At 35.3% G+C, this 19418-nt stretch overlaps 1 long non-coding RNA gene across 1 annotated transcript; it reads left to right on the top strand.

Moving 5' to 3' along the window:
* Positions 1–571: 571 nt before the first annotated feature.
* LOC107077827 (uncharacterized) lies at positions 572–6511 on the top strand. The gene is made up of 2 exons (XR_001478812.2): positions 572–859; positions 6353–6511. It is a non-coding gene; the product is annotated as an uncharacterized lncRNA (long non-coding RNA).
* Positions 6512–19418: the final 12907 nt, after the last annotated feature.

Below are 19418 nucleotides of genomic sequence, written 5' to 3' on the forward strand. Positions count from 1 at the left end.
TTGAAAAATGTTTGAAATTAAGTTAAAACACTTACATACTAACTTTTCAAAAAAGGAAATTCTCACATACTAGGCAATAAAAAACAGTCATCTATCTAAATGAAAAGTACAGTATAACTGTGGAATGTCGCATAACTTTCTTCACCGAAGAGTATATGCATATGGTTCACCAACAATCTAACACCCCATGCAAAAACAAAATACTATTTTGCAAGTGTATACGTTTCAAAGCATAACATGTTACACAATGGTTAATCAGAATCTGTTCTATATGTAGCAGGGAGACCCAGAAAAAAAAATTCAGTTACACAACAGCAGGAGAAGAAGAAAGGTATCTGCTTTGTAGGAAAGTCAAGTGATGGATTATAGCTTATCGTTTATTTGTGTGTGTGGAGGAGTCGATGTTTCATAGCTCCTTTATAAACAAATCTGCTATCCACGTTTACTATTTTTAAACAAATTTGAAACAAAAGACACAACTGCATATTTTCGCAATCATACTAAACCATTTCGCTTTGACTGTGGTACCAACGGAATAAATTCGTGAGTTGACTTGCCTATCCTTGTTTTTTCTTACGCGCATGACCGACGTTCAAACAGTGTGATATATAAATGTGGGTACCAGCTGCATACAGATTACTGGGACGTCTGTTGCTTCCACACTTCTATGCTGTCTGCTGTGCCATGCAGTCCCTAGTTTCTCCTGTCACCAAAGCCATTTTTATCGCTCTGTTTCTCTTCGCTATCTTACTAATACTCTATGTCATCCTCTGGTATATTTGCAGAGACGTCGATAATGATTATATTTAACATTAGCAAGGTCTGGGACCGAGGAGTAGTGCATAGACAAGTGATAAAGGTAAGGATATCGCTTTTGAAAATGTATTTAATTCATCTTCATAACTATGTGTAATATATAATTTGTCATTTTATTAGGAACATAAAAACATGTACGCGTCATCAATGCATTAATGAACTGACATGCAGTAGTACGGTTACTTGTTGAATGAAGACGTTATAAGATGTAGTTAATGTCTCTCTTTGTTTAACTGTGCCTTTGCATTGTTATTCAAATATTTTAAAAGGTTATAGAACAATGCGACGAAAGTTCAGTAATAGTATTAAAATTTTCAGTTGGCATCATATTCACGTGAAATAAAACATCGGGCGTAAAAGATGCAAGGTTCTTTTATTGTTTTATTGTTTAACTGATAAAAAAACTAATACAGGTTTTGAGAAGGTCAGATAAGGACATTTTTTTCTTTCTTGACAATGACTTCTTAAGGCACGCTGAATGTTTCAGTTGTTTGAATCATCGCATCACTTTGGAATATATAATGAGCATGTTTTATGTTGAAAAGATGTTCTTGTTTTTTATTTACAAATACGTGGATTTGTGTTTATACCAGGAATCCCGTATACAAATCTTAAAAAGGATTGATTTATTGTTTTCAAATACATCTTGGATGCATTTGTATTAATCACACAGTACAAAAGTAGTAACACATAGTACAGTAAAATTAAGGTTTGAGTGTAGATCGATAATTATTATATTTCATATAGAACCTATCACAAGTGTTTGGCTAGAATGTCTAGGAAGCTAAAACTGTGTATTCACAGAAACAGAAAAATCAAATATTTAGGTTCAGGGAAAAAGATTTTAATATTGAATAAGAAGGAAGAGGCACATCTCATTTAAGGTTGGACTGTGTATTGTATGTTTATGTATTGCAAAACTGTTGGCAAAAGTGATTCAGACTAAAGCTGCGCTTTTACAGGGAAACATATGCACTTGTTAAGTGAAAACACTGCACTACAATGGTGAGGTTTACCAGTGTGAAGCTGCTGTTGTCTGTGAAAACCCCACCGATGGTTTTGCAGTGAGCTGGCCTGTATATCAATTGCCATAGTGATAAAATCATAAAGGACTGCACAGTGGCTGGGTGTTAGTGCAGCTGCCTCATGGCTTTTGGGTTCTGCATTTCATTCTGGAAGGGGGGCACCTTCCGTGTGGAACGTACCTGTTCTCTCTGTATTCTCTTGAGTTTTCTCCGGCTTCTCTGGGATCCCTCTGAGCATCTGTGACCTTCTAAGTAGATTAACTGGTGTTTCGAAATCATGCATGGGTGTGTCCTGTGACAGACTGGGTTCTAGTCCAGGTTGTAGTCCTGTCTTACACCTACAGTATATTGTCAGGATTGTCTCTGTGTTACTATAATCCTTACCAGGAATAAGCAGCTTCCTGATAATGGAGGCTTAATGATCTAATATCTGTTTTTAGTTCATATGCTTTCACTGTAAATGATAACCACATCCTTGCTAAATTTAAACCAGAGCACAGAAAAAAAAAAAGCTAATCTTTTAGGTATTTTAAACATTCTTCTGCTTAAGTACCAGACATTAACCATATCTTATTGGTACATATTTTCTTCGACTTTATGTCTTTATATAAAGTATCATCAAAAGGTTCAAAGCTTACTGTCACACCCTCTGCAGCCAGAGGGCACTCCTACTCTGTCCTGTCCCTAGTTTCCTGTGCTGTGTCTCTCTCTGGGGCTATATATTTCTGGGTCACTTATTCTCCTGCGCTCAGCATTGACGTTCAGATGTCCTAAGACCCGCCTAGCAGCCAAGTCGCCCCACGTCCGCTCCCTGAGGGCATTGGTTTCTATACGACTCCTGAACTGCTGAGCCCGGGCTAATCCCCCGTACCGCCGCTATGCATATGGGTCTTTTTCTGCTCTCCTGCCTCTCCACTGTTTGTCCCTTCCGACATCCGTGACACTTACTAGACTGTTCTTAGAATCTTTAACAATGTACAAAGTTCATTTAATATTCTGGCACTGGCCAGGCACAAAGATAAGTACAGAGAATGTCACAACACAGGGCTGAAAGCCTCTTATTGAACTCTATCATTTAATCTCATCTGCTTTGTGGAAAACTCTTTGTTAATATTCAGCCAACTTTAGGTTATTCATACAGAGGAATAAAGTGAAAATATTAATAAAAGTCTCAGAAATGCACCCTTCATAAGTCATTTTCTATAGACATATAATTTCTAAAATGAACAGCAACAATGGATATTTATAAAAGAGGGAAATTTAAACAGAGGTGATGGAGTCCAGAAAAAATATGTTTATTTGATTGGACAGGGCTTTTAATTAAAGTAATTTACACAAATACAGAATTAATCAACTAAAACTTAAAAAAAATATTATACTTAAGAAAATAATTCTAATTTAAAACAAATTTTCAGATAGCACCATAGCTTACCATACCATAACAACCACTAACATTTTGTATACTATAACGTACTAAATTATTAGAATTTGCAAAGAAAATTGTTCAATCTAAATCATTACCAAAATAATGCGACAAGTGAAGAAATAAGAATAAGCTTGATCAGTACAACAGAAAAATCTAAATATTAGAATTACAATAGGTGAGGATGGGATCTAGAGGGAGATGAGAATGAACATGAAATCCATGCTTTTGTGAGAGAATATGCCTGTTATGCACATTATTTAACATCCTAAAGATCTATCATTGTATATAGACAACTGCTAACATTTAATTATTCAATGCTAATAATTAATTGTAACTAATCAGCACCAGAAACCTGTTTTTATCACTGTATTATGATGTTAACACAGTGTTTTGTTTTCCTACCATATTCAGTGAATCAGAAAGGCATATCGATCAAATGCCCTGTCTAATATAAAGGCCTGGGTGGATAGCCATGTGTGGCTGTGATAGGATTGGACAGATCTTGAGGTAGCCTTGGAATAACAAGAGCCATAACCAGCTAAATTTCCATTTTCAGGTCATAGAACAATTTGTTGTTGTCATGGATAATCTGCTGTAAAATTTTATAAATTATAGAAGGTTAATAGAAACTGTTTCTTTGAGAAGCCTGATATATAATAATTATAATAATTGCTTACACTTATATAGCGCTTTTCTGGACACTCCACTCAAAGAGCTTTACAGGTAATGGGGACTCCCCTCCACCACCACCAGTGTGCAGCATCAACTTGGATGATGCGACGGCAGCAATAGTGCGCCAGGACACTCACCACACATCAGCTTTCAGTGGGGAGGAGATCGGAGTAATGAAGCCAGTTCATAGATGGGGATTATTAGAGGCCATGATTGGTAAGGGCCAATGGGAAATTTGGCCAGGACGCTGGGGTTACATCCCTACTCTTTTCCAGAAACGCCCTGGAATTTTTAATGACCACAGAGAGTCAGGACCTCGGTTTTACGTCTCATCCGAAGGATGGCGCCTGTTTACAGTAAAGTGTCACGGTCACTATACCGGGACATTTGGAGCCACATGGACTGCAGGGTGAGCACCCCCTGCTGGCCCCACTAACACCTCTTCCTCTTTGTACTTTGATATACATATTTTGATATAAATAGTATAAATATTATATAAATCTAAATCAAAGTACAAGCTTACATATTTTTAAAATCTTGTTATTTATGTTTTAATATTCTTAAGTGCTTCCTGAGCTGTCTTTATGCCATAAGAATGTCTAGACCATATTAGCTATACTCTAATTTTGAGTGTGATTTAAGCTAATCACACATTATTTATATACTATGAATAGGATTTGATTAATCTTGTTAACTGCAGTTCAAAGTGTTTGTTGAGCCATTCTCATTTAACAATTTGTCCAACAAAATTAGCCCAAAGTTTCTTAAAACTGTAGTCAGGAGATTAAGAGCAATCAAAAATTTCACCATAGCATTTCCACGAATGTCTGCCAAACAGCCATGCATTACAAGAAAATGGGAAATATTCAAGGTACTGTCATGTAATATCTCTAATGGCTATTTTAGTGTCTTGTGGCAGCATACTTTGACAAACCATTCATCCTTTTTATGTATTTTCCTTAGTATTTTTTTTACAGTACTGTAAATCAATTGCATTTTACTATCGGTGAAATCATGAGGAACATAAGGATTTCTATGTATACTTTATCTTAAAACATAAATAAACTAAGTTTAAGAAAGGTTTAAGAAACCTTTATTTTAATGTTTATATCATCAAGGTTGATTTTAATAGTGCTTCACGCATGAAAATTAAAAGTTGACTAAAATTTATTTTCTTACAAACCAAACTGTAGAAGCACCTACTACTCTTGTATTGGTTATAGTTTTCTACTTTAATTTCTTTCCCAAGCATATTGCAGTTTGGAAGACTTGGCAGTTGCTTCTTAGCTTCTTTGCTCGATAAAACAGGATAGAGTCATCAGAATGTGAGCCAGAATTTTTGCTTGTGAAGAAAATTGCCCTATTTTTTTCCAAAGGGAATTTAAATGTCTCTAAATAGCACAGGTATGTGCAATAGCCCTTTTAATTAAGGTTTTAATTAGTTAGCATCTAATCTTAAAAAAGTCTGACATGTTTTACATATTTATTTGACAAAAGATGAAAGCAAACATACTCTAGCTCCTAAGCAGAGCACATCTTACCCATATTACTTTAGAAATCACAGAAGATTCATAAAATCTGTAGGAACTCTACCTGCCCTGGGCTTGGTGTATTATTATCCTAGTATTGATGCTGAAATTCCTATTCAGGTTATAAAAGACTGAAATTTGTGTTTAAAAAACACCAGTGTGAATTCTGCTAGGATTTGGTAGGTAATTGAAACATTTGTTGTACTCTTTGGACTACAAGTTATAAACCAATACTTCAGTCTGGTAAAAGGAAAATCTGTGAATAGTTGTCATTCAAGATCTTATGTCCCTGTTTGTAAGAATAGGTGTGCTAATCTCATTGTCCTGGTTAAAGTCTTCTTTCGGTTTGATTTTACCTACATTTTCCACTAAATGAAATGCTAAGGTAATTTCTCACTTCCTCACTTCATGTGCTGTGTGGTGTGTTGATTATGTAGAGTGGTTGAACTTCATCACTCAGGTGGGTGAGATACTTAAGTGGTGGATATTTACCTGAAAGAACATTTTTAAAGCTTTAACATCTCAGAGTAACACAGTTAAGTACTGTGAACTACTACTGTATAACAAACGCGTAGCCCTGCCTTACAAATATAACAAATCATACACAAATACATATATTGTATTGTATATCTGTTAGCTTGGTCTTGTGCATCATGGTCACATAAAAGGATTGTATTATACCAATAGTAAGGTCTTTCTGTGGGAAAATATAATGTTTAATTTAACTGCGAGCTCTTGTTATTCTTCTCTATTAATTCTTAATCAATAGTTAGACACCTCAAGTAAATTGTTCAAAGAACACTGAAAGCCTGCATTTATTATCATTTGTGTGAAATTGTTTAAAAAATATTTAACTGAAATAAATACTTCTCTGTTGATTGTAGATGAAGACCCTACACCAACGAATGTTTCCACAACTGATAAAAATCTCAGAAGAAGATTGCATTAGACAGCCTTTGGGACCAAAATTGATTTTTTCGTCTGACGCAAAGGAATGAAATTAAATTTGCTCAAGAACTGTGGACATATTCACTGACAGTGAGGTAACGGCTTAATTAAATTATGTGTGTTACATAACAGACTGGCAAGGCTACAGGCTGTCTTTCCCAAGGACAACCACTGGAGCTCCAATAATTTTTGTGCACCTTGATTTTGTTTATGGGCAATTATTTGTAGTGGACAGTTTGGAAAAGTCTAAATTTATTTCTTATAACCGTGGATTCATTACATATATTGTGATTGTACTGTATGTTTGTGAAAAAATACAGAATTGTTATTAGTTCACTCTCTGAAGGAGCGTTAATTGTGTGTTGTACTATTAATCTGAGAATCCTCTCCAAAGCACAGTTTATTGTTCTGCTTTGATACTCTATGTTTTCAGTGAAGTAATTTCTTTTTTTCAATCAGTGCGATGCAGTGTTTTTTGGACTTTAAATTCTCTGCTGCTTTTTACTCAATTTTTTACTCCATTAAAAAATGATACTGGACATAAAACCATGAATACATGCATTCTTTCTTCCACAAGTCTACGTGAAAGACTAAATATATTGTAAAAACAGGCTTTGACTAAAAACACAAACATAACATCTGTCTGCCACAATTTTTCACAGTTTAACACTAAAGATGACAGATTTTACAGTTCTAGTTTCCTCAGAGTAGTGGACCCAGTGGTATTCCTTTATAGTTCAACTCTTTGAATTACTATTATTGTTAATCTAGTTTTGATTTGTATGATTTAGCACAGATAGGCCTATCTCATCTGAAGAGATAATAGTAAGTCAATAAGTGAGACAGAGACCTTGACTTTCCAGAATCATATACTATTCAATGATTACTGTATCATTAAATGTTTTGAGGTCTGTTCAAAGTCTGTTCAGTGGCCTCTTTCACCCTTACCTATTTACCATTAACATTTAGAAGTGGAATGTCTTGGACTTTTTTTTAATCAGGTTTGTGTCAGGAAACCAACTGGTAGAATAGGAGGATCCTAATGCGTAAGCGTGAATCCTGCAGAATGCAGAGTAGCACAGGGACAATCCAAAAGACGAAATCTAGGGACTAGGTCGATTAGGGAGGCAATGAGTCCAGTAATGAGAGAACTCCAAATGGCAGGAGTAAAGATTTGGTACCAGGAGATCAGTCAAAAGGCACACGCACACGCACACGTACACGACTTCTACTGCAGGCTTCTCAATAGTGAGCATGGGTTGGTGTGTGAGGGAACTTGAAATACTGAAAGGAAAGGGATGTAGTTTGATAATTGGTTCGGTAGTGAGAATTTGTGTGAATCTAGTACATGTGGGAATGTGATGGGTTCAATTAGGAATGAGATTGTGAAACAGTGAGTTTGGGAATGCAACACTGTTTGCGAGGGAGAGTGTGGGGCATGACAGTTTGGCCCTGAAGAGCTCAGTTAAACTGAAACCAAAGACAGAGCAGCTAACACAAAGGCATATGCTTTCTATGTGTTGTAAAGGGCACTGTGCAAGTCATTTTTGCAAGTCATTTTGGTTTTTCAGGTGCTCTTTCTGACTCATTTTGGGAAACATTAAATAATTTAAATAATTTAATCTTGCTTAGGTATATATACACCTCCCTTGCACTTAATTTTGTTTTCAGAAAAATGTGGGTTAAGTAAATCATTAAATAAAACTATCAATTGGTAAGGTTTGCACCATTTTTTCTGGGTCCAAATTACAAAATTAATTCCTATTTTTCTGTCATTTTCTGTTTAATACTGACCTACAGAAGGTGAGTACAGTTTTAACCTATTTAATTTTATCTGGGCAACACCATACATAATGTTGATGAGTGCACTTTTGGGTCATTTTCCAACACAAAAAGACACAACCAAACATTTCTGCTTATAAATTCCACTTCAGCTGTCCAAAAGCTGTAAAACGTTCTGACTTTCCTGTTCTCAGTTCTTTAAATGGGTGTCATGTAATCAGGGCCAGCATCGTCGTGCCAAGTAAGACTTAATGAATTTCTTTTAAAATAAAACTAGATTTTCCCAAATGCTGTTCCTCCTAACCAAGTTTCCTCTAGGGATGCTTGTACTTTTTTACTACAAATTGGCAATAACATAAATAGGAATTTGACATAATTTTCAGTTCTGGAACTGAATGTTATAAATAGGCATTTTGTGGGAATGCACAGTCAAACAGGTTGGAAGACAAGGAGGGCTTTTCAGCTTACAATACAGCCCAGCAGTGTGTCTAATTTACTTTGAACTGCTATGAATACTCAGCACCTACAGTGCATGACTACAGCTGATGAGTGAAATGGTTTTATACTGATGTTTTGGATTTGCTTTTAAGGGCTGAGAAAAAACAGGAATTTAAATGAAATTACTACTATCATTATGACTCGAATGGAACTATTTTACTGAAGAACTTCAAGTCTTGAACCTATAATACTGATGTATTGCAAAAAACAAAATATTTTTTTAACATAAACATTGTGATATTCACAAATGTATATTATATAACAGGGCAATATAACTCCTGAAGGGCCTGTCCGTCTGCAGGCTTTCATTTCAATTCAACTCTTAATGACCTAAATTGACCTTAACTGACAATTTGCCAATGTATTCTAGCTATTAAGGTACAGCTTTCCTGGTGTGCTGTCTGCATGGAGTTTGTTTTTCCTGTCTCCTTGTGGGTTTCCTCTGGGTGCTCAAAGACATAATGATAGGTAATTTGGCTTATGGTAACAATTGGCCTAGCTGTGAGTTTGTACACGTCTGTGTTAGTGTCAGTGGCTCGCTTGAGATCAATTGGCGTCTCATCCAGGGTGTACCCTACCTTGTGCCTGTTGCTTGCTTGGTTAGGACCCTGCTCTCCTGCAACTCTGAATTAAATGAAACAGTTAAAAAATGGATGGATAGATGTCAATACATTGTAAAGCACATGATGTATATTTTTTCAATTCTGATATTTTCAATTATATAGTTATGAAGTGTCTTTAAGAATCTAAATACAATGGGTGAACCTGGCTAGTGTCATATTTCTACTGTATCTTGAAAGCAAGGAGATGTTTGCCAAGATGTAGGGGTGTAAGATTGAGTAATTTAAGCAACTGTGATGTTTACCATGGTTTCTTTTAGCTAATTAAGTTCTGGGTAAAACATTAAGTGTCTATCAACCATCCAGGAACACAGCATAAAACAGGCAGGTAGAAAAAAAGACAAAAGAAGAGGAAGAGGCAGATGAGGACAGAAGAGGAAAGGCAGAAGGTGAAAGCTCCTTGTCCAGATCATCCAAAAAGACCAGATTGGAGTTAAGTACTTGTTAAGAGGGCTTGCTATTCTGTTGTTAGGAACTCTGATTTATTGTGTAAAGGGTCCCTTGGTTAAAAACCTCTCTGGGTTTGTGAGTGCATTTCTAGAATAGGGAGATTTAAATTATACCTTTTTAATTCATTTGCAGCATCTGTAGGTCATATTCTGTTTAGTTTAGAAGGCAGCCTTTTATCTTTTTTTGGCCTTTGTAGGCATTATTTAAGAATACTTGGTAGCAGTCTGTTTTTTTTTTCTGGGTGAATGACAGGATGTAGACCTCTTGAACACCTTGTGCATAAATTTGCTAATTGTGTAGCTTTTATGTTGAATGTTTATATTGTTTAGTGTGTTATTGTCATTATGAATAAATGTTTTTTTTAACCCAGTGTACCAGCATTATTACTTTTTTTTTACCAAAGCTCTGCTAAAGAACAAAGAACTCATGTGCTTCCAAGCACTTGGGTATATTATTGGTAAAGAATAAAAATCATAACCAGGTTGGGCATTATAATTATTTATTTTTCAGTTCAGTCAAAAGGATATTTTGTGACCCATTATTTGTAACTATGTACAGTATATTTCCTTTGGGATTATGAGATAATGGTAGACGCAAAATAGAATTAGACTATATTTCCTACAAACCCAAATTAAAAAGATCATGATCAAGAGCATCAAACACTATATTAGACCAGATACTTTTTGTTTCTACTGATAAACTAAAGATAAGATGTAGAACATGTAGAACATCAAAGTGAAAGACAACATTTTTTAATGACAATAAGTTAATTAATTTAAAACAGAGAAAGTGTTTATTTTATCTATATACCTGCAACTATATCAGATGAAAATGTATACAATACCCCTTACAAAAATTATTTGACATTTAAATGTAAATGGTATGTAACCTGTAATGTAGCTTCTTATAATAATAATTGCTTACACTTATGTAGTGCTTTTCTGGACACTCCACTCAAAGTGCTTTACAGGTAATGGGGACTCCCCCTCACCACCACCACTGTGCAGCCCCACCTGGATGATGTGACGGCAGTCATAGTGCGCCAGAACGCTCACCACACATCAGCTATCAGTGGGGGCGGAGAGCAGAGTCATGAAGCCAATTCATAGATGGGGATTATTAGGAGGCCATGATTGGTAAGGGCCAATGGGAAATTTGGCCAGGAAGCCGGGGTTATACCCCTACTCTTCTCTAGAATCACCCTGGGATTATTCTTAAAGTTATCTTACTAATGCTTGCAATACAATACAGATATCACATAGATTGAAGAGAAACATTATTTAATTCAGATTGTCAAAAATTGTCTATTTTTGTTGGTTCTTAATCATGAATTGAAAATGGTCAAACAGAAAAGGTATTAGATCACCACAGGCAATTGAAAAGTTTCAGTATGTCCGTGTCCATCTAATATGATCCTTGTGTGGGCATCAAACAAAGTATAAATCTGGAGTAAACAGTAATGGTAACATAGTTGTTAAAGTAGAGGCACATTATTTTTCAAAGTAATATGTTACAGTAAGTAATTAGTTTTCCTCAAATAACATGTACATTTAAGTGATTATTTTTAATTTTTTTTAAAGCACTTTTCATATAGAAAAAAAAAACTTCATCCACTCCTAAATGCAGTACTTTCTTTTGGGTGTTGTGCGGTAGTCATTATGCACCAAATCTAATGGCCAAATAGTTAGGACATCAGTTTAACAACTCATCAAAGGACAGCATCTCCAACGGCAGAGATTCTGGGTCACCATACTGGGCAACTGGGTTAGAAATTTGAAGCTGCCTGATAATTCACCTGTATTGCTTAGCTTCTGTGATCTGCTTACAAGGTGTAGTACACCACTTTCAAGTAAATTCCTCTCTACTTTATAAAGGAAAAATTGATTAACAGTGAAACACAAACCAGAGGACACAAGTGTAAACCATGAGGTGCATTTAATAATAGTAAGGAATAGTAATAGTATATTAAGAATAATAAGGACTTCTTTACTCAAAAGGGTAAGTTGCAAGTAAATCAGTAATAACACAGAACCCTGTATGTCTTAGTAAAGGCTAATGTTTATGAAAGCAAAGTATTGTAATTATAAAATACCCTCAAAGAAATGTTTATGCTCTTATATTGACCCCAGATAGAAACATTTTTTTTTCTGATCACCACTGATATAATATTTTGTGCTTCAGTATCAGTGATATAATTAATGCATTTATTTATAAATTGCTTTAAACCAGACTCATAGAATATGCTATTTCTGATTCATCATTGTAATATTTATTCTGTTAGAAATGTGCAAGCCCTTTTCTTACAAGACCAAAACTAATGGACTCAAACATCAAAAGCATTTTACAAAAATGGCGGTATTATCCTAAGGCAAGGATGTATTTTTATTCTTAAATCTTCCTCCCTTCATTAGACAGTTAGGAAGCAACTCCGACAGAAACAAGATGTAGCACCTCACATCCAAATGGCAAAACTTTGATTTAGTATGGAAATCTGAAGTAACTGTTAACACATCATTCTGTCATCAACTATCACATTTATAATCACTTACTATATGGAAATGTTCTTAAGACTTCTTTCAGGAGTCAGAAAAGCATAATTTATTAATACCTCAGGCATATACATTTTTCAAGGCATTTTTTCTTTTTCAGTTTTGAAAGGCCACAACTGTTAGGGGAATCAATTTAATTCACTCTTACATTGTCATTCTTCTAAATTATATTTTTTTAAGGAAAGTCTCACCTAACAAAAACAAAATGTACAGAAGTGACAGTTATTACTTGTTACTCTCAATTTACAATTCTGCACATTCTTTATAGAAACTCTTCTCAAAAGTTTTTGAGAACAGATTACATACAAATAAAATTAACAGTGAAATAAAAATGATTTCTTAAATATTTCGATTTTAAATTATTCTTTATGTAGTTTTCAATACATGAAGAATAATTTTATTTCAAAACAGGGCTCCTCTTACACTATGAACAGTTCTAACACTAAATCAAATCTGTAAAATGTTTCAATAATACAAATAAGGTCACTGTTGATCTATAAAGATAAAAACAAAAAAATGACACATGCTAAGACTAGATAATAAGTCCAGTTTCAACTTAGATGTAGAAAATGAAATCTGAAATTAGTATATCAGTATCATATGATGTTTTATATCATGGTTAATCCCAAAGCAGTGAGCAATAAAGTGCACACAGAACTAATATTGAAGTGAAACTATGTCTGTTGATACCATACCACTTGTTATGCACCAATGTCATAACTAAATCGAAGGATAAACTGCCAAACAACAACATAGGTACATTGGTTTTCATACAGTTATAGTTGGATATACCATTTGGTATATAAAAGAGCTGTCCCTGCCCAAATACAGGAGAAATAGTGTTTAATCCTGCAAAGTCATTGGGGAAGAACAGGTGAAAATCATATACTGTGGCTATAATGTGTTCATAAGAATTTAGATATTCAAGCTTTCTATTTTCTACCTATGTAAAGAATGATAAAGTGGAAAGAGAACTTGAAAAGTTTTTTATTTCTCGTCATGGCATGATAAGTCAGAAGATTACTGTGTACATATGCACATATTTTGAGACTCTGTGAATGAGAGGAAGACAGAGAGCCAGCCTGATTTCTGTGTGACTGAATAACATTTATTATTACCAGACTTAGGCTGACTTCTCAAGTAAATTCAGGACTTCCTTACCACTTGCAATGTAGAAATCTCTGCTTATCATTATACTTCTCATTGCAGTTACTTAACTAAAGTAAAGTTTAGCTAAGAAATCAAATGATGTGTTTCATAGTTCTTAATCAGTGGTTAATTGAAAGTACTTGTAAAAACCTGCCAGACTCTGGGACTTGAGTACTGGAGTTGCCAGTACCCTGGAGTAAAGTGATGTCTCTTATCCAGATCTAGGGAACAGATTAAAAGTACAAAGAAAGGTTAAAGGTGAAAGATTGAAAATGAGAACATTTGACTTGTCTTGCAAAATCTGGAAAGAGAGCTAGATACAGTACTGTATTAGTGTTAATGATTATACAGGGTGGGAGAGGCAGACCTTTTATCATTAACCCATGTATTATTTACATTTTTAAGATACACTATTGTTAAAGGGGTTGCTGAGTGAAAAGTATATTTAATCTATATCAATCTACTGACATAAATGTTGGCTTCCAAATTATAACCCAGTACTTAATAACAGAGACTTTTTGTATCACACTATTTTCACAAAGTAAAGTTTAGATTTCTGCTCACATTCATGGGTACAATTATTTTGTCTTAAATGAAACTGAAAGCTGATCAGCTATGGGAGAGTAATGTGGAACAAATCTCATAAGCAGGTGGTGTTTCCTGACAGGACATTCTTTCAACAAGAGCTGCAGATATTGTATGATAATATTGTTAGGCTGGGCCCAAGGATGGAAAAAGGGTACAGCGAATAGTCACCTTCAGAGCCTTTTTAGCAGTGAAAATAATGGAGTTTATTTGGTGGTGATAATATAATAAATGGAGAATAGGCAGAGTGATAGCAAAATAGGTAGATGCACAGATGAGGCAGGCAGGAAAATAGCAGGCTGGAGAGATGCGCAGGAAGGGCAGACAGATCTGAGATGAGGTCAAGAAGAGTAGATTGGTGATTAGTGGCACCTGGTGCCTGGGAACTGGAACTGGAGGCTGAAAACCATGATCGGTTCTTGGAAAAAAACTGGAATAGAAAACATACACCAGTGTTAGAGACTCAATGTCTGAACCCTGAGAAATGGTCCCTCAGGGCTTAAATAGTGTGTGAGGTTCCCTAATGAGGATGATAAGCCTGGCCTGATCTTGTTAAGGATGGTCCTGATGAGCTCTTTCCACGTGTGGAATGCACCATGGAATTGGATGAAGAAATTGCAGGAGTATCGGGCTTGTCAGGGCATCACAAATGCATGATATGATAAATGATATAAATGTATAATGACAGTTTGCTATTATTCTGTTTCCATTAAACTTTTATTGCTCCATTTCTAATATCTACTTTATGCACACACTGCAGTGAACACATGTGCAAATCTCTTATTAAGTGTCAGTTTTGCAAAGAATGAAATCTTAATGTACACACTATTTTTCACTTCTGAGGCACCTTCTAAGCCCATTTGGTACCACTAAACCTCACTATTAAGCACTTTAATTACAGTATCTATTTTTTGTTAATTACAAAAGAACTTTTTTATGTGTACAGTATAAGAACTGTTTGTATGTTATCCCTGCTATTGTGTGGGTTTCTTCTGGGTGCTATGTTTTTTTCCCAGAGTCCAAAGACACACTGGTAGGTTTATTGGCTTCTGGGAAAAAGTAGGCTAGGTGTGTGTCTGTGTTTGTGTCTGCCGTCCCATCCAGGGTGTACGCTGCCTTGCTTCTGTTGTTGGCAGAATAGGGCCTGGCTCCCCTGTAACACCATACTGGATAAAGCAATTAGATAATGGATTGATGGACATACAGTAAGTGTAAAAAAAAATATACAGCGCTTTCAAGGTAGGCCAATGTATCCAAGCAACTATGACTGAGAAAACATGAGTGCCCTGTGTCTCTGTGGCTGATGAAAGTTCTTAAAAAGAATGTGAAACACTTGGCAGGAGACAAAGAAGCCCTAAAGACAAGTTTACTAATGTATTTGTATGTTGCTTAGACATTGATGATGAGGTCATTTAAGGAGAGACTTTATTCTTGATTTAAAACCTAGTACAACTGTCTTCAAATAGCAGTATTATTATAGAATCACAGATAAAATTATTGTCTGGCTCCACCTGAAACAATATTATTAAGTAATTCCTTTAGTTTGTAGGTTTTGTTCATGAAACTAGAATTATTTATCAATGACAGATTTGGTAAAAGTTGTTTAACTTTGACCTATATTGGTGAGTAGTAGTAAGTTTTCCATGTGAACTAGTTCAAACAGGGGTTTGCAGCGTTTATGTCTCCATAGGTACACTATGTAAGACATCTGAATTTTACTGACACCTATTCATAACGCCAAACTCAGAGTTAGACCATCTTCTTAGTATCCTAAATCTTGCACACCTCATATAAGGATCATACATACATATATACAGTATATATGTATTTGAAGAAGTTTTTATGTGTCATTGTGCTTCTGAACTGAAAATTTGAGTACACATTTACGATTTGCAGATAGAGCTCCTGGCCAAGATTGACTGTTTACCATGCCTGATATATTATGGAAGCCTAGTTTCAATCATTTTGTTTTAATTAACATAGTAATGGTTTCCATTGAGGGCTAATGCATTTTGTGTGGGTGGGAATGAATGTACAAAGAATTGGATTTCACAGTTGTGCTTGGCACACTAATGACTGGCTATAATTCTGATAAATGACCTGAATCTGTAGCAGCCAGTAAAAGTAGATTAAACTGTTAGATTACTGTCAGTGTCTATCCAAGTTCCTGCAGCCTTATGAATGAAGCTGTATTTTTCTTCGTGGTGACTGCCTTTCTGAATGTCATTTATTCCCCTGCCTCCCCAGAACTAAAGAATAAAATTAATTTTATTCTTACAGTTACTGTTGGGAAATGAATGGGTTCCTTGTAGTTGCTTTACTCTTTTTTTCCAAGATGTTTGAAGGTGTTTGCTCTTCTTTTTGTCCATCAGAGAGGAATACATAACTAAATTAAAAAAACTGAAGTTCTAAACTTTTCATTACATGGACCTTTGCTGTACTTACCTATTCCTAGAAGCACATCACATTTAAATGAGTAATCCTGACACAGTGTATTTAACACTATGGTAAACCAGTGACTGCATAACACCACTTATAAAATTGAGTTAGTACAAATACAATATACTCATTGTATACAAGTCAAGGTGTTGACTGGTATTTACGTTGAAGATGCAGGAATACTGATGGCAAAATCAACATTCTTCTGGCGGTGGAACTAGATTAAATATGGTTTGGCAGATTTAACAGAAAACTGTTATGGTCAGATTAGAATAATTTCAAAAGCCACATTGATCTAAAATTTATCCTACTTAAGCATCTAATGCATTTGTGTGTCTTAGAGCAAGCTAGGGTATGAGAAAAGATAAATTCCAAGTGCAAGAAATTGTATATTGCTAATAAAGTGATCTTATCTTATATCTTGGTCCAATTTTCTATTACCTTTCCAGGACTAATATTAATACTGTAGATTGTAGCCCTGTTGTCATAAGCCAATAGTTAATCCTAACAGGTGTGTATTTAATAGTACAAAATGTAGTCTTTATCATGTATTTGAAAATTCTGTTCAATGTGAAGTAAAGATTACTTAATGACAGGCTTGCTTTTTTCTCAAGCTAAGCTGATTTAGCAAAAGTAATTAAACAACAAAGTTATTGTGATAGAAGAACACATTAGTGAAGGGTAACTAACTGCATGCTCTAACACTGACTGATGCCAAACACTCATGCACAGGACAATATTTAATCAATCCATCCATCTTGTAATCAGTATATGCAATATTGGGTTAAGGTGGAGCTGGAGCCTGACCTAACAAAAGACGGAAGCAAGGGAGGATCGGACCCCTTGACAATATTTGATGTACAATAAAGTTTGCCAAGAATGATTGTTGGGCAATAATGAAGCTTAATTGCTGGTTCCTGTACACACCCACTATACTTTCTTGCTGCTATTCTGTTGTTCCTAACTTGTATGAATAGAAGGAACATTTGTGTCGAGTTTTTACTTGGAAATTTATGCATGCAAGGACTTTAAAAGCCAGAGCACCACACAATGATGTGCGTAGAAATCAGTAGTTCTCTGTGTTCAATGTTTTCACTGATGTGAGGTTTGACCTCATTTGGGATTTCATTGCTATCCCGGATAGGGGCAGATGGAGGTGGGCATTTGGAGTTTGAAATGGTGTTCATATTCTTGCAAAATTGAAAAAAAAAAGTAATGCCAGCATTTTTCTCAAAGTCTTTCTTCTTCTTCTATTGATCAGATACCTCTCAAGGAACAGTAAACTGAGTTAAAAAGATCAATTTTGAAAATTCATCTCTGTCCCAAGGACTCTGTCTTAAAGTTAGGAGTGCATCACAGCCAATTGGGTATAAAAGAATAAATTATATATTGCCTGGGGGAAATTATTTTAATAAAAAGGTTTTGTTTCAGGGGGTTAAACTGCCTCCTCTGATTTCCAGCACATCCTACACTTCAAGTCTAATTATAATCTATATTTTTGTGGTCTAGAACCATAAAAAGTGTATATTTCCTTACCATTTTGTTAACAGATGTACAGTGTGGGTTCATTGTATATTTACAATGCCCTTTAATGATGATTTACAATTGATATTGACAATTGACAATTATATTTATATGTAATTAATGACTCTCTTGTATGTTTTCCTTCACAATAACAATATAACAATATCAGTTCCACAACTGGGGTGCTATCTGCATGGGTGTAGTACAGTACGTTCTCCCTATGTTGATGTTTTTTTTTTTCAGGTGCTCCGATTTCCTCCCACAGTCTGTAGACATACTGGTAGGTTAATTGGCGTCTGGGAAAATTGGCCCTGGTGTAATTGTGTGTCTTTGTTTGTCTGTGCGTGCCCTGTAATGGGCAGACATCCTGTCCATTGCGTATCTTACCTTGTGCTCATTGTTTCCTGGGATGTTCTCTGGCTCCCTTCTGACCCTGGATAAAGCAGTTAGAAAATGGAAAAAATATAACAATATTCCATATATCATATATGTAACATTAGATAAATGACATAGCTCCATAATGACTGGCAAAGCTGGCACATGACATGCCTGCCTGCAGCATGCCAATGGCGCTCTCCATTGCTTCTGATGACATTCGAGGCATTATGGAATGCATAGAAAACTGACTAAGTTGCCTTTTTCTTGCAGTAACCTAAGCTTTGACATAAGGCCTTTTTAAAAGTGACCTGATCAGACATTGTTCCACCTGGATCTCATTGGGTAAAAGTGCACCTAACGAGCTTTTCTGTGATTGGCAAGTTGCAATGCCTCACTGCACAAGCTTTATTGCTCGTCAGAGGGCTTAAAACAAATTGACAACTTTTTGTGGAAGTATATAAGCTATAACTATAGTATTCTCATTCCAGAAAATGTTGTGTTTCTTTTTTCCATCAGTGTATATCAAAAACACATTTGATAAGATGCTGTTTCAATGATGGAAATCTAATTTCATTCTATTTGTTAAAGACCTTTTTTCATACAAAGTGACTTATATACAAACAAATGTGGCTTCTGCCACAGCAGTTTGTCAATCCCTGGCATGTCTTTTTTAAAACTAATGTACTGTAGGTAAATAAAAGATTTGTTGTCCTTTTGCATTTCATACTTATTTTTTTGGTGCCTTTTGTGTACCAAGGTTGGGCACCTGTAGTTCTTGAGGGTCACAGTAAATCTTATACTCAATAAGTCCAAATAAAAAGAGGTATTTTGGCTTCTTAGCTAAAGCCTTAGTTCAATGTAGATCTTAAGATAAATATCAAGAAAAGCAGAAAATACTCAGATCTTCAAGGATCGGAGTTGCTCACCCCCCATTATCACATTTAAAAGAAATTGTGGACAATCACTCTGCAATTCAAATAAAAAATTAGGAATAACTTTGGTTTTACTCTTCTCAGAAGCCTAACCCG

The sequence above is a fragment of the Lepisosteus oculatus genome, chromosome 8 (genome assembly GCF_040954835.1).
Source record: "Lepisosteus oculatus isolate fLepOcu1 chromosome 8, fLepOcu1.hap2, whole genome shotgun sequence".
NCBI lineage: Eukaryota > Metazoa > Chordata > Actinopteri > Semionotiformes > Lepisosteidae > Lepisosteus > Lepisosteus oculatus.